Below are 14,403 nucleotides of genomic sequence, written 5' to 3' on the forward strand. Positions count from 1 at the left end.
AGTCCTCCACAAAGAAAGCAACAAAATCCCAATAAAGAAAGGCGTCAGACAGGGAGATACGATCTCTCTAATGCTATTCACCGCATGTTTACAGAAGGTATTCAGAGACCTGGAGTGGGAAGAATGGGGGACAAAAGTTGATGGAGAATACCTTAGCAACTTGCGATTCGCTCATGATATTGCCTTGCTTAGTAACTCAGGAGACCAATTGCAATGCATGCTCACTGCCCTGGAGAGGCAAAGCAGAAGGGTGGGTCTGAAAATTAATCTGCAGAAAACTAAAGTAATGTTTAACAGTCTCGGAAGAGAACAGCAGTTTACGATAGGTAGCGAGGCACTGGAAGTGGTAAGGGAATACATCTACTTAGGGCAGGTAGTGACCACGGATCCGGATCATGAGACTGAAATAACCAGAAGAATAAGAATGGGCTGGGGTGCGTTTGGCAGGCATTCTCAAATCATGAACAGCGGGTTGCCATTATCCCTCAAAAGGAAAGTGTATAACAGCTGTGTGTTACCAGTACTCACATATGGGGCAGAAACCTGGAGGCTTACGAAAAGGGTTCTGCTGAAATTGAGGACGACGCAACGAGCTATGGAAAGAAGAGTGATCGGTGTAACGTTAAGGGATAAGAAAAGAGCAGATTGGGTGAGGCAACAAACGCGAGTAAATGACATCTTAGTTGAAATAAAGAAAAAGAAATGGACATGGGCCGGACATGTAATGAGGAGGGGAGATAACCGATGGTCATTAAGGGTTACGGACTGGATTCCAAGGGAAGGGAAGCGTAGCAGGGGGCGGCAGAAAGTTAGGTGGGCGGATGACATTAAGACGTTTGCAGGGACAACATGGCCACAATTAGTACATGACCGGGGTAGTTGGGGAAGTATGGGAGAGGCCTTTGCCCTGCAGTGGGCGTAACTAGGCTGATGATGATGATGATGAAACAATGAAAAAGACTTAAAAAACACTGGGAACTACCACGCCCAAATTTTCTGATCCCCTATTGCGAACTGTGCTTTTGCACGTCTCCGTCTTTTGTCGTTTCCCTACTTTTCTTCCACCAATCCTCCAGTCGCCTCTTACTAATGTCTATTGCGGACATGCTTGCTTTACCACTACTCCCTCTGAACCCAAGGGCTTGAAGGAGGCCAGTGGTGCCTAAATCGACCGCTGGGTAGACGTCTTCACATTCTAATAAAACATGCTCCGTAGTTTCCCTAGCTTTACCACAGCAAGCACATGCTTCTTTTTCCTTCTTATATCTCGCTTTATAGGTTCGTGTTCTAAGGCATCCTGATCTCGCTTCGAAAAGTAATGAGCTTCTTTTTGAGTTATCATAAATGGTTTCTTTCCTGATTTCGTTTTTTCCTCTTAAATATAGTTATTCATGGCAGGTTTCTTTTCCATTGCCGCCACCCATGAGATTAATTCAGCTTCTCTGACTTTCCGCTTGACCTTTGTTGATGTGTTGTCCACCGTACAGGCTGTATACTTGCTGGTAAGCTTCCTAGTTCTTTTCCTCCACTGTGAATCAATGTTTTTCCTGTACATATACCTGGACACTCTCCCAGCCCATTTACTTTCTTCCATATTCCTCAGCCGTTCTTCATACTCAATTTTACTGCGAGCTTCCCTCACTTCAAAACTAGTCCAGCCCATATCACCCTGCACAGCTTCATTTGTAGTCTTCCCGTGAGCGCCCAATGCGAGGCGACCGACTGACCTTTGGTTCCCGTCGAGTCCTGATTCTACCCCTGATTTATAGCAAACAACCGCATTTCCAAAGTAAGTCCTGGAACCATTACACCTTTCCACATACCTCGGAGGACCTCGTACCTATTGTATCCCCATAGCGCTCTGTGCTTCATTATGGCTGCATTTCTCTTCCCCTTTACTGTTATGGTTTTTTCCTGTGTTTCCATATATCCATTGCCTTCGTTTATCCATATACAGTGAAAGCTCGTTAATTGGAACTTCAATAATTCGAATTTATGGATAATTCGAACTGTACGATTTGGTCCGGCCAAGCTCCACAGAAGTCTATGTATAGAAAAGTCCGTTAATTCGAACGCGAGAAGGTACCCTCACGGATAATTCGAACTACGCTCGCCTGACACACGGCCAGAGAAGCGCGCCTACTGCCTACACACAAGGCTGTATTGCCTCCGAAACGGAGAGAACGGCGAGAGAAGGCAAAATCGGAAAACAAATCTAACCGACGCGGGGTCAGCCAGAAGGCAGCGGCGGCTGCCGCCTCTCCATTCTACGTAACCTCCGAGACTTCTTGCCCGTAGCGAATCTCGGAGGCTTTGCAAATCTTGTACAGCTGCTAATGTGTGGAGATGGCACGGCAAGCTCCAAAACAGAGCGAATCAAGTACGTCGCAGCTGCGGTTGCAATCAAGAACCAACGAATGAGGGCCTTCGCCAACTTCACATGTTCAGCGTCTTTGTCTCGGCAGTCTTCATCGGTTGTGCACCTCTGTTTTCAGCTTAGGAGGTATCGGCCGTCGCGATTCATTGTGATGGTGTTAAGCCTCGGCTAACGTTCGTTTCGGTGGACATCGGTAGTGTGGCACAGTCGGACCCAGAGCTTCGACTTGAAGAGGGCGTGTGCCCGCGGCACACGCCATCACTTTCTGACACGCCAAATTTCTGACATGCCCTACTGCTTCCAAATCGCAGTGTACTGTTGCCCTCCTTCACTTTCGTTAGTTCGAACTTTCGTTAATTCGAACTGAAGCGGCTTCCCCTTGCGGCTCGAATTAACGAGCTTTTACTGTACCAAGGTATTTATGTTCTCTTACCCGAGGTATTTCTTGGCCCTGTATCTCCACTGTCTGTTCACTGTTTTCATTGAATACCATAACACCTGATTTTCTAACAGTAAACTGCAAACCTAAATCGTTGCCTTCCTGTCCACAGATATTAGCCAGACGTTGCAAATCGCTTTGCTTGTTAGCTAGCAACACAATGTCGTCCGCATAAAATAAACCTGGGAGTTGCTGCTCTGTTATAGTACCCGCCTGTTTGTATGAGAGATTAAACCCGATATTACTTCCTTCTAGCGCCCTCTCCATCCTTACCATGTACATCATAAAGATCAGCGGGGATAAAGGGCACCCCTGCCTCAGTCCCTTGTTGATATGAACTTTCTCCTCGCTCCTCATCCCTTCCCATTCAACGCAAACGGTATTTTCTCGGTATATCTCTCTCAAAAGCTGTATACAATCGTTACCTAAGCCTTCCCCCTCCAGGATATCCCACAAAACGTTGCGGTCCACGTTGTCGTAGGCTCCTGTAATGTCTAAAAAGGCCACATACAACGGTCTGCTTTCTGCTTTTGATATTTCAATACACTGAGTAAGAACAAACAAGTTGTCATCCAAACGCCTACCTATTCTGAAGCAATTCTGAAGCTCTCCCAAAATGCCATTATTCTCTGTCCATGCTTGAAGCTTTGATTGCCTGCATTGCTAGCCTGTATATTACCGATGTAATGGTCAACGGTCTATACGAGTGAATTCTCTCTTTCTCCCCCTTTCCTTTATAAATTAAATTCATTCTACTTTGTCGCCAACTCTCTGGTATTCGTCTATATTTTAAAGTTCTTTCCCCTGCTTTCACCAGAGCTTCCTTACTTTTTGGTCCTAGTTCATTTATCAGCCTAACGGGAACCTCGTCTAGCCCTGTGGCTGTACGCTTAGGAATTTTCTCTTCCGCTTTCTTCCAGTTTAAATTTGTCAGCACCAGCTGCTTTTCCCCTTGGGGCTCTTTCATGCTTTTTTTCAACATGTATAACCTCGTCATTGCCTTGGAAAGATTCCGCTGTTGCTTTTCGGAAGTAATTTATTGCCGCTTCTCCTTCGAGTCTGTTTTCATCTTCGTCTAGGATATGTTGTTGTATTGTTGTTGACTTGCTGCCTAATAATTTTATGTGGTTCCAAAATATTCTAGATGCGGCCTTTTGTTTCTCACGTATTTCTGACAACCAACGTTCACTTTCACCTTTTAATTTTGCTTGCACCAGTATTTGAACCATAGACTTTTTCTCCTGGTTTATTTCCCATTAACTAGTTACTTCATCCTGTGGCAACTGCGCCTTCTTTGCTTGCCTGTGCTCTCGAGATGCCTTCTGTCGTTCGGCGATCGCTTCTCGTATCTCCTTATTCCACCAGGTTTTCGGTTTCTTTTTTCCTTTCCAATGAACATGTTGGTTCTCTTTCCGTATTTCTGTCTTTATTACACTTATAAGCTCACCATATTCCCACTCTTTACTTGGCTATTTGTTAAGTTCTTCCTCAACTCTAGTGACTGTATTTGCGATTTGTTCAGTGTTCAAATTTGGACTGGCCATTTTGCTCTCCTTGCTCTCTTTCCCAACTACATATTCCATTTCCAATATGATGCGTTTATGGTCACTCCCTTTACTGTTAAACTCTTCCTCATCGATGACCATTTCTCTCAACTTATCATGATTTCCTTCTGTCATCAGACAGTAATCAATGGTTGATTGCCGGTTTCCCACATCCCACGTGATCTGTCCTTCACACTTAGGCCCTGTATTAACGATCACGAGGTTATTTTGCTCACAAAGGTCCAGCATTGACTTCCCGTTATTGTCGGTATAGCCATCTAAATCCTGTATGTGGGCATTCATGTCACCTAATAGGACAATTTCAGCACCACTCCCGAAACCCTTAATATCAGCGCTTATGGATTCCACTAACTCTTTATTCTTCTCTGACCAATTTTTGCCGGTCCACAAGTAGGTAACGCCCAGCCAAGTTTCTTTCCCACTCATTGTACCTGATAACCAAAGATGCTCTTGACATTGTGAATTTACTCTTTTCCACTTGGCTCCCTGAGGGATGAGCGTTCCGACTCCCCCTCCCTTTCTTTCCGACTTAGTTCTGTTGCACCCTTCCCAAACATAATTGTCAATAACTGGTGGCTCTTCTGAGTCTCTAAGGCGCGTTTCGGTAACCGCATACACCCCTATTTGTTCTCTGTGTAACTGCTCCTCAATCTCTGCCCACTTTTCCTTTCTTCTGCCGCCCTCCATGTTTATGTAACCTATTGCATGGCGATCTCTTTTTCTTGTTTTCCTCCTTTTTCTATTATCGACGGCGATGCTCTTCTGATGTTCTCCTAGGGGACCTTCTTCAATACTATCTACTCTGACCTCCTGAGCGCCCGCGGGCCCCCTAAAAAAGCAACAGCGCGACCACCAAGTCACCAGCCCACTTCTCGTGCTAACCTGTAATTGAAGTGGATCCCGTCTCGTTTAAAACCACCGCAACTTCTCACTTCCCTGTTTACTTCGACAACCTCGCAGCCTTTCTCTCGGCTCATTTTCCATATTGCCTCATTAGCAGCCACTACGGCTACGGCGGCGTAGGCGGTGTAGGAGCGGCATAGGCGAGCGCCATCTGGAGGCATTGCAAGGAACTGGGCGCACCACTCCGTCGCCCCCGAGGTACTCACGAGCCGGCACCTGCAAATGGCGGACTCCGTTGGCGGTCCATCAATGGTGAAGCGCTGGGAAATCCGTTTGTTTGAGTTTTCGCGTAACCTAGTTAAGTTCCCTCGAATTGTAAAATTGCCATCCGTCACTATCATGTCTGTCGGTTTGTGTGTATGTCGTACGTTACGATTTTTCGGCGTATTTCAGATTGAGGCATTGAATTCAGTCGCCTTTTTGCGCCAAATGGAGGACCTTGGTATGGCTGGTTTGAAAATCCTTTCGTCTAAACACCGTCCGACGCCGGGTTCCGACACCAGGTTTTATGGGACACCGGGCCCTTAACGCTATCGCGTTAAGGTTGGCTCACGCAGCTTGTTAGGAGTACGTATAGCTGGCGTGAACGTAGCACATTATTTATCGACGACTGGTCATGAATTGGATCATTCCTATATCGCATACGGAACGCTTATGTTGTAGTTCGAACACGTTCCCAGTTGCTCAAGTCGTCTACGTATCCATATTTCAACAGGCAGAAAATTGACAATTTGGGCACATACCAAGAGGATTGTGCTCTATCCTCGTCGATACCATAACCAGCAGATACCCAGTGGTCAAAGTTGAATCGCCTCCAGTTTGATATTGTGATCGGTAGGCTGACGATCATTGAGACTAGGCGAAATTGGTAAATAAAGGCTACACTTCATCACCGAATGTACACCGAGCGATCGTTTCAGAGTTTGACTTTGGTCTTAGCCAGTCATCACTGACATTAGCCGCTAAAGAAAACAGTGAATGGATTGCGGCATGGGACGCCCAAACTGTATAGTCATTTTGTATAGAATTTTTTTTTCACTGATAAATAGGGTGGCATTAATCAACTCGCAATGCTCCTACACCGGCTGGCAGTGGACGTTTTTTTTTCTAAGCATCTGAAGTACAAAACGATTTCAACGAAAGGTTTTTTTCACGGCACCCACATACTTCCCATGTTTATATATTCCGACATTTGTCCGCAATATATAGACTTGTAAGCTATATATAGAATATCACTCCTAGTTCTCATCATCGTGTACATATAGCGTAGCTGCACGGTTAAAAGAAGGACACGTTTTGGGGGTAAAAAAAAAGAGGCACCGGTAGCGATTTTTCGCCGCAACCTCCGCTACTGTTACGGCAACGCCGGTATTTTTTTGTGGGGTTTAATTTATGCGTGAATTGCCAGACATACCACTCAGGTCTACGACCGAATGAGTTATGTCAGCAACCACCGACCGTCATGCTTCTAGCCACTTTAAGCTGGTTTGATGAATGACGCAGCGAAGTTAGCAGCGCCTCACAAGTGCACATCCCACGAATTGGAGCTATGCTCCGGGCAGGGGAGACACTTGTACCCTTTATGGGGTGGGTCTCCGCCGGTGGTGGGATTCGAACCCGCCACCTCCCGAAGCCAAGGCCGGCGCACTAACCACTGCGCCACGACTTCGGTGACATTTGGAAGGTTAACATCGTGTTTTGTGAGAGGGAACACTTTCTCCTCCTTACGTACTCTGGAATCCAATTGTTCCCTCCTCGCCTGAGGCAAAGCTGCCCTTTTCATGGTGCGACGGCGCATGCGCCCAGGCCTAGCGGATTGGTCGCGAAAATCTTGGAAGGGTCGTGCGCGACCCCGCGTGCCTGGAAGTCCCCTGTAAAAGAAAAAAAAAGCAGTAAGCGCTCGGACGCACGCCGCTACAAACGCTCGTGTCATGTATTGCCTTGAAACTCCACTGGCAGCTCTTCAGCGTCAGCTCGGTGCCGAAAACATGTGTAGCTTAAGACTGCAAGTCAACTTTTAAACAGACAGCGACTAGGTTTTCGTATGGACTGCGCGGTGAGGCTACGTTGTTGCCGCCCTTCATTGATGGCTGGCCAATTCATTAACGTAAAGCCCTTGTGTTAGACTTGGGCAACGCTTTAAAACAACACGTTGACGACGAAATCTTGTTGCAAGGTCGGCCCTCACATGCTGGTGGTGGCAGCGCGCGTCTTCACGTACTCATTCAAGGCGCGGTAAGACTGAGTCGATACGAAACCGACAAGACGCTCACGAGCACGATTGACCGAATGTTGAGTACAATGCGTCATTGAAAGCACAATATCATATCAGGCCGAACAGGACGCAACCGACGAGCGCGAGTTGCCGCACTGCGACGGGCATTCTTGTCAACAGCACCGAGAAAATCAGTGCGCCGGCCATCGTTCGACCGAAGCCTAAGCGATCGGCTAGCAAACTGACGACGCGAAATGGCGACAGCGCCTTGGCTTGTATATATAATTAATCGCCGTAAAAGTGTGGCAAAAGATGCCTAAAAGTTGAAATGCACAAGATTCAACCCTCCCACGCCCTCCGTGCACATGAAGTTTGAGTCAATGCTGATGCGAATGTTAAGCCTAATGATGTCGTGCTTGTGCACCCACTTTTGGTGGACTTGAGCTGAAAGGGAAGCAGTATTATCGAATGAAACAGCTTTTATAGCTCAGTGCTGTCGTTCGCGATGAGAAATCGACTACACTGCACTTAGCAAGGCGCGTATACACTACAAGCGGCAAGCGGTGACACAGCGTTGTGCCAACATCTGTACGCCACCGTTTCCGTATGTGTCCGGTCGCATTCCCTACGGAGACCGTTGGGCCTATACTTGTAGTTATGCCGACAGATTTGTCAATTCCAGAGATGCACTGTTTGCCTCTGCGTCAAGCGAGAAACAAGAGCCGGTGCATTTGGTATACAGCAGAAGAAACAACTGCCTCTCTCAGTTGTACAATCTGTGTCAGCGATGGCATCCAACTTTACGCGAGAGAACAACACGGTCTGCAAATGAGCACTTAATTTATGCGAGCACACTTTTCGCTTAATATATTTCCTGGTACGCACACTCTTAAGTATGATGGAGTTCAAAAAAGCGAGAATCAGAAATAAATTAACAGCCCGTAATATGTTATCTGGGTCACACACACGAAACATTTTAACACCCTTAAGGGTGTAAATCAGTTTGTCGCCAGACGAACACCCTAACGGTGCTGTTGTATACACCCTACAGTTGGGACGCAATTATAGCACCCTAGAGAAAGGGTGTCCAACAAAATAAATTTAGGGTGTAAGGGTGCTAGTCTAAATTAACACCCATCTATGTGGGTGTTGGAATGGTGTACACCCTTTTATTTCTAGCGTGTATGTAAGGCAGGTTCGGCAGTACACGCCTTCAATTACTACTATGTACAGCGATCCACGCGTAACTCTAGCATGTGCCAGAAGGTTCAAGTTCGGCTACCAAACACACTGTCCAATAGCCGGCCTTCAAGCTTCGATAGGCATACACAACACCTATATGTGTGGATCACATTACATATTAGTAATTCATAGTGTATATTGCAAAACCTGTCTTCGCTGCACAAATACAACCTAGCAAATCTGACACTTTTCAGCATGTATATCAACACCAAGTTATCACGATTTCCAGATCCAGATAACATGCAACACAGACTGGTAGGATATATGCTGCATTTTCAAGAAAAATGTTAATATATTTATTGCATGCTGCTTGGTTCTTTTCTTACTATAATTAAAAATACTGAATATTTCACTGTTACTACTGTTTGGGGGCAGTAGGAGGCCTGATAAAAACGAACCACTTTTGATTAAACGATTTCGCTGAGCACAAAAGGAGGACAATGTTTTAGGATACATAGTAAATTTCAAAATTATTTGCACTTAGATGCGGTAATACAAAATTAGGGCTTGCTGTAGCATGTGAGTATGCAAGTTAGCAAATATGGTTTATTAAATCATCCATACTCTGGTTACTAAAAGCACACAGCACAGGCAGTCATGCATAAGTTCAAGTCAAATATCACACTGTTAACATTTGTCAGCATGAAATGGTCATATCAAACATTATAAATATACTGAACAAGGGTGGTTTCTTGGGATAGTTGGCAATTCATGATAAAAAATTACGTACAGCGGGAAGGACCAGGACTGCGAGAGACGACATGCACTGCGCTGACTTCCAACAATATTTTGTGGTATTGCCACATTGTGTGTGTGTGTGTGTGTGTATATATATATATATATATATATATATATATATATATATATATATATATATATATATATATATATACGCAGGAAAGAGACGACGAACTTTTTGGAAGACTTCTTTTACTTAACGTTTTCGGCTGGTGGACCAGCCTTCGTCAGGTCTGTACTCTGACGAAGGCTGGTCCACCAGCCGAAAACGTTAAGTAAAAGAAGTCTTCCAAAAAGTTCGTCGTCTCTTTCCTGCGTATGCTACGTCGGGTCCTGCGTGCTGAACTTTGAAGAAAACCCCTATATATATATATATATATATATATATATATATATATATATATATATATATATATATATATATATATATGTGTGTGTGTGTACGAGAACGAGCATGCGCAGAGAATGAAACGGAGTCACAAGGGATGTCTAACAGCAAGTCATTGTACTAAGAACACGGTCACCTAAAAAAAAACTACGGTTTCTGTCTGTTGAGATACAAGACTTGATTAGGGACTAGGGGTCAGCGCAATAGGGGGGGCACTAACGCCCACACTATTAAGCTTTCTGGTGAAATCAGCTTCTATGATTTCCCAGATGAGCTGTCTTGCTAAAACTTCCGTATCATTAAGAGGGGCACGCAGCCGCAGTCCCGGCAATGGATGCCCAAGTTGCCTTGAACAGTGTTAAGGACATTGTTATGGTCTTCTCTTAAACGATCGCTTAAGTACCTGTCTGTTTGTCCAACAAATTTACTGCCGCAAACCAGGGGAATTTGGTAAACCACATTCGTTGCGCATGTCACAAAACGTTTTCTGTGCCTGACAGAGCAACAATTCTGAGGCGATTTAGGCGTGTTTACACGCTTACAGAGCCTTGCTTGCTTTTCCGTCGCTGAGAAAACGACTGTGATTCCTGCATGTTGCCCATTCTTCTTTAGTCTGTGGGGGACATCATGCAAATACGGTAGAACTGCAAAGCTTTGTCTTGCAACCGGCTGGTTAATTGACTGAGCAGGCTCATCACGTTTTGTGCCCCTCAGAAGCTCTTCCACTATTGCTGAAATTAAGGCCAAAGGTCCCTATTGACGATTCCTTGCACTTTCTAGATCCCAGGCTGCCTTGCAAATAAACATGTGTGCTAGTGCTTCAAACCAAGTAAGAAGTCACTCTTGTCCTTTAACTCCGCACATTCAAAGCTCGTTAAACGAGGCATTGTAAAGTTTTTCTCGTTAACAGCCTCAACAAATCTTGCTCACACGAGATGCAACATAATCTTGCCGCAGAGTTTGATCACTTTTCTTGGGTTGGCTACCCTTTGGCCTTAATTTCAACCATAGCGGAACAGCTTCTGAAGTGCACAACATGTCATGAGCCCACTCAGTCAAGGAACTAGCCGGTTGAAAGACAGGTTTGCAGTACTACCGTACGTGCATGATGTCTCCCATAGGCTAAAGAAGATTGGGCAACGTGCAGGAATCAGTCCTTTGCTCAGCCCCGGAAAAGCTGGCAGGGCTCTGTAAGCGTGTAAAGGCGCCTAAACCGCGCCGGAGTTGTTGCTCTGTCGGGCACAGAAAACGTATTGTGATATGTGCAATAATGCGGTTTACCAAATTCTCCTGTTTTGAGGCAGTAAATATCTTGGACAGACAGGCAGGTGCCTAAATGATCTTTTAGGAGAGCACTATAACAACGTCCATAACACTTCAAGGCCACTTGGCCATCCATTGCCAGGACTGCAGCTGCATGCCCCTCTTTGAAGATACCGAAGTTTTAGCCAGACACAGCTCACCCAGTAAATTATTGAAGCTAATTTCACCAGAAAACTGGGTAATGTGTGCGTTAGGACCCCCTCTGTCACACTGACCCCTAGTCAAGTCTTGTATCTCAACAGAGAAATTGTGATGTTAATTTTTTTCAAGTGACCATGTTCTTGGTACAATGACTTGCTGCTAGAACACCCCTTGTGACTGCCTTTCATTTTCTGCGCATGGCCCCTCTTGCATATATACACACGATGTGGTAGCGCCAGAAAATATTGTTGGAAGTCAGCGCAGTGTATGTCGTCTCTCGCAGTCTTTCTCCTTTATGCTGTACGTCATTTTTTTATCATACTGAACAGTGTATATTAATTGATTCAAAATCAGAAAAAATATGGTACACATTTGAGCTGCAAAAATGCAATTGATGCAGCAAACGGCATTTAGCATTCAAAAAGCAAAAAAGAATACTGTTTACAGTTAACCATGAGATGCAGGAACTCCATTCTCTGAGCATCTTGACCAATAAGTGCAGCGCATGGCATCGCTGGAATCTTGCATTCTGCATTAGCAAAATAAGAGAATCATGAGAGTTCAGTCTGCGCAATTATGTATGTACACTGCGGAAAATTTGATAAGGCAACAAGCTCCTTAAAGTAACAAACTTAATGTGACGGTACAATGCACAGCTCAGGCAACTGGGCAAGACAAGTGAAAGGTAGGAGAAATTTCTATTTTGCAAACTTAGGAATTGCGTGTTACTGTGAGCACTAAACCACTATGTCATGTGAATACAACATGGCACATACAGCAGCAAAAGCAAATTAATGTAAAGTAGCCTTTTCACCATAGAAAATAAGAGAAAATTTTAAGAGACAACCGATGACATCTCTCAACAACAGACATTTGTCCAGGGGTGTGTATGTGACCTTAATATGAAATTGACATTATGAAATCTGCAATATATCTGTGCATTACACTTTATAAGTACTGCAGCTGACAACCTTACGGGATATGGCACATTAAGACTGAGATGCACAAGAGATGAAAAAAACTATTTTTACACATTATTACACTAGGAGACAAAGCGTACTGTTTTACAGAGTGTACACAAAATGAAAGTGAGGAAACCTCCACTGCAAGTCTCATTTGCCCTGCAATACATGCATCCAGCCCAATGATCGCCAACTCTCTAATGCAGTTTATTAGACCCTTTCTGTATCCTAAAATTTATTGTGTATTTCTTATTTACTAATTTAGTAAGAATTGGCATTTCGGCATACTTTCTGGAAAATTTAGCACGTGTCAGCTATTTCCCTTAGAGCACGCCCCCTTCTTTCAATGGGTTAGCTTGGCAACACTAACAAGTAGTATTCCCTTATTTAAACTTATGATCCTTCCTCATGCTCTAAACTGTGATGCCCCTCCTACAAAGTTTATGTTACTCTGCGACTATTTACATGGTCCTTCTTCATGTAGCCTCTCAACTAGAGCCTGAAATTTCTTGTCTCCTAAAAGAATCATCTTTCCCCCCGAAACATATTGCACGGTTACCCCTCAGAGGGGTGGCGGGGGGGATTGGATATAGGTGTTCACATATTCAATGAACCTCAGAGCCACAAGCATTTCTCATCCTGTGTTGCCACTACCCACGTGAGTCGCAATGGTTGTAAATTGACTATTGGCTACCCGCCCTCTTTCGCTTAAAAGCACATTTTGCCACAAGGAACATGACCACACATGACCACAATGACCACAAGCATTGCATTTGATTAAATGAGTGCTGCTCTGCATGTTTTTTTTCTTGTTCATAATGGCTAGGTTCAACATGGTCAAGTTGTCTGAAAACTGTCAAGCCCCAACCAATACATAGCTTCAAATTTATGAAGCATTCATTTTTCAAGACTTTTCCCAAATTAAGCATTCGGCAAATTTTCATCATGCAAAGGAGGAAAGGTTGTACTTAGAGACAATGATAGGCCTGCTATATCCTGCAAAACAAAAGGTGCTTACAGTTTTCATAAGCAGCTGGCTCAGCACAAGAAATGGGTGTATTGCATGCGGAAATGTTATTAACGCCCACGAGAAGTCCTGGTTTCTTGTAATTTCTTCAAATCCCTTGCAGTCTAGATTGCCATTCGGCATATTTTGATATTGATGTTACATATTCAATATAATCAGCTCAACGTTTATGGTTTTGAGAATTATATGGGAATAAATTAAATGTAAAAGAGTGTAACACAAAGAGCAAATAAGAAGCTCATTGCAGAGAGTGAACAAATATTCATTTCCTGCAAATAAATTGGTAGCAGGAAGGCCATACGAAATTAGCACTGAATGCACAATGGCGCTGCAATGCCCCATTCTGTGAATATTCTTGCACAAAGAAAATACTGATTATGAAAGCCCATCAAGAAAATGCAAGTGTATACTTTGGATCAGCAGTCATACCTGCAGTATGCACTTTACCATCGGCAATATTTAAAACCGCACACAACTGCACATGATATCAAGCTTACGCCGCCAAGGAGCCTCAGTTTTAAATTATAACTTGACTTATTATATTACTCTATACACCTATATCTACTTACAATGTTGTCTTCCAAACTGCTTCCAAGAAGACATCAACCATCTGTCTGAAGGCGAATGCAAGTGGCTTGCTCTTGATGGAGGGCACCAAGGCTGGGCATTGTGAAACTGCTGATATCTGCATGACCTGCGAGAAACGACGCTCTATAAGTTCAAGATAAACAAGTGCTATTAGAACAAAAGACAAGATCACTGGCAATGAGCCTCGTTTTGGTTTGCATGAGAAAAGCCAAAAATATGGACTTTGTGCTGCCTACTGAAAAAGAAGCAAACATCCTTCCAGATGCTGCAGTCATGCATTAAGATTGTCACACAGCTGCATGTCTGTATGCTCAATGCTGTTGTCGCTACTGAGCCAGCATGCTTTGCATAGCTTATTAATTCAAGTTATATAGATTATTGTATTTTCTTGCCAATTTTCGGCAGACAGCACCAGCAAAGTAGCAGCTCATTTACACACATACTACCTTGTGAGGAGCGAATTCACACACGCACGCATGCGCGTGCGCACACACA

The 14,403-nt window shown here is 44.2% G+C and overlaps 1 long non-coding RNA gene across 1 annotated transcript; it reads right to left on the reverse strand.

Moving 5' to 3' along the window:
* Positions 1 to 7,021: 7,021 nt before the first annotated feature.
* On the reverse strand, positions 7,022 to 13,999 carry LOC139059421 (uncharacterized). The gene is made up of 3 exons (XR_011514167.1): positions 13,890 to 13,999; positions 11,777 to 11,860; positions 7,022 to 7,155 (listed from the first exon to the last, which is right to left on the reverse strand). It is a non-coding gene; the product is annotated as an uncharacterized lncRNA (long non-coding RNA).
* Between the last annotated feature and the right edge of the window lie 404 nt (positions 14,000 to 14,403).

Source organism: Dermacentor albipictus, chromosome 1, assembly GCF_038994185.2.
Source record: "Dermacentor albipictus isolate Rhodes 1998 colony chromosome 1, USDA_Dalb.pri_finalv2, whole genome shotgun sequence".
NCBI lineage: Eukaryota > Metazoa > Arthropoda > Arachnida > Ixodida > Ixodidae > Dermacentor > Dermacentor albipictus.